Here is a 2,623-nt window from a genome sequence, read left to right as displayed (position 1 = left end):
AAGCTCGCCAGCTCAAATCTTTATTGACGGACTTCTCTGATGCCTCAGGTGCCTCGATCAATAAATCCAAATCCCAGATTTTCTTTTTCCATACCCCTGCGACTACCCAAGCAGCTATAGCCCGCATCCTTGGATTCTCTATTGCCGTCCTTCCTTCCAAATATTTAGGAGCTCCTCTGACTGTCTCAGCCCTGAAACATTCCTCTTGGAAGATCCTCCTAGAAAAATTGGAGGCTCGCCTCTCCTCTTGGACTCATAGAGCCCTAAATATGGCGAGTCATCTTGTACTTATAAAGGTTGTTCTTCACTCCATGCCGCTTTATCTTTTCTCCATTCTAGCGGCTCCCAAATGGGTTCTTAAAGAAATCAAGAATCTCCAAAGGTCCTTTTTTTGGGGCAGCACAGGTCACAATCGCAAATGGGCTCTTGTAAAATGGGACACAGTGTGTCTCCCAAAAAGTGGTGGGGGTGTTGGATTAAGGGATCCCTCCTACAGCAATAAAGTCATGGGAGCCCGTATCTGGTAAAAATGGCTTACTGCGCCTCTTACCCCTTGGGCTACTCTCTGGACTGCAAATTATGCAAGCAACCATCCAATGGAGGAACTAATTTTCATATCAGAAGTTAGCGCAGGCTCCCTAATTTGGAACTCGGCCAAGCAGCACAGAAGCCTCATTCAGCAGCATAGTTTCTGGGAGGTTAAGAATGGCAACACTGCAAGATTTTGGGAAGATTCATGGCAGCAGATGCCCAAGTTAAAAGACCTAATCTCTCATCTACAACCTCTAGAGCAGGACATGCAGACTCTTGATAGTGTTAAAAACTTTTGGAATCCCTCCTCTTCTCAAGAACACAGGCAATGGATCAAAGCGGAACAAATTCTAAGACAAGGAACTCTGCAAGTTCAACAAACTCTTGACTCAGAATTAACGAAAAGGAGAATACAGCTCTCTAACGAAAGGGATATTCTTAGATGGGGATATGAAGAAAGAGGCACTTTTACTACAAAAGAGGCATATAATATCATTATCAAGGAACATATGGTGAAAGACCCTCTCTGGAGCAAAGTCTGGGACCCTACCAACTGGCCGAAAATTTCCACTTTTCTCTGGCTCCTATGTCATAACAAGATCCTCACATGGGACAATCTCAGGAAGAGGAACTATCATGGGCCCTCTATGTGTCCTATCTGTAGACAAGAGGAGGAATTTGTAAAGCATCTCATGCATCCTTTCATGTTGCACGCAAACTCTGGGAAAAAGTCAGTTTCTGTTGCCAAAAGGAAGGTAGAATACAGGGAGACATCATTGCCACAATACGCAACTGGGATCAGAATCCATATCAAAGCAAGATTTTAAATTTCTTATGGAAACTCATTCCAGGCTTCCTCATGTGGAACATCTGGAAGGAAAGAAATCGTAGAATCTTCAGGGATCATTCGGCACCTATGGAGAACCTTTGGGAAATTATCTGCCAAAATATCAAGGAAACCATCTCTATCCATACTTGGTATAGGGAGGACTTTCCCACTATTCCCCAAGAACAAAGCATCTGGGCTAATTGGAATCTTCAATGGAATCAAGATCATGTAGCTAAAGGATCACTGCCTCAGTTGGGTCGTTCTCCAGATAGGTGGCTCCCCCCACCCAAGCATACGTTCCAGCTAAACTTTGACGGCGCCTCGAAAGGTAATCCAAGTAATTCGGGCTTTGGAGGGATTTTCAGGGACTACAAGGGTGCTCCTCTTCTATCCTTCCTAGGATCAAAAGGATGGGATACCAATAATTCAGCTGAATTGGAAGGTCTTTGGCAGGGTCTCATTCTAGCTCACAACAAAGGCTTCTTTCCACTTATCATAGAAGGCGATTCTTGTATCATCATAAATATGGTCTCCAAAATTATGCAAGGTAGTCCTCAAGTAAAGTGAGCAATAGTTGGAGAATGGCGAGAAGGCTTGAGCTCATTGAATGCTGGATATCCTCTCATAGAGAAATCACTCTTAAGCACATCCGTCGGGAAGGAAATAAAGTTGCTGACTTACTTGCTAACCTTGGAGTGGAATGTGGACTAGATCTTCACACATGATCAATTTCCAGATTAGCCTTTGAATCCCAACTCCTAGAATTCCAAAACCTTGTGAAGAATGAAATGAAACAAGAAGGAGAAGAGCACTCGGATGCGGGTGAATTAAATGAAAATTTATGGAATTAATTATGTTTGCAGGGGCGTGGTCCTGCCAGATGCAGTCTTGCGCAGTTATCCAGGCTCCCATCTGGCTCACGTCGGCTCACATCTAGCTCAATTCGGCTCACCTAAGGCGAGACCGATCCCACCTGATGCTGGAATTAAAGGCTCACTCTGTCCGAAGCAAGGTTAATGCTGGAACAATCATGGCCCTTTCGGCTCTCAATCCCTGTATTTATTCTTCGTCCTCTCGCCTCTGCTTGTCCCCTGTCGCTCTTCTCTGCAACAAGTCGGTTTATGCATCTAGTGAGTCGCTCTCGGTGGCTCTTGCTGTTGTGCCTAAGCCCCCCTTTCTCCAGTCTCAGGCCAGTTTATTGAGTATCATCGGAACCCTCCTGGTCCTGTCTCATCTCCCCTCCAAAGCTTCCTGTGTTTCTAC

The sequence above is a fragment of the Pinus tabuliformis genome, chromosome 1_2 (genome assembly GCF_031772625.1).
Source record: "Pinus tabuliformis cultivar Carrire ecotype Pingquan chromosome 1_2, CPIR1, whole genome shotgun sequence".
NCBI classification, from domain to species: domain Eukaryota; kingdom Viridiplantae; phylum Streptophyta; class Pinopsida; order Pinales; family Pinaceae; genus Pinus; species Pinus tabuliformis.
Note: the sequence above shows the minus strand (reverse complement) of the source record.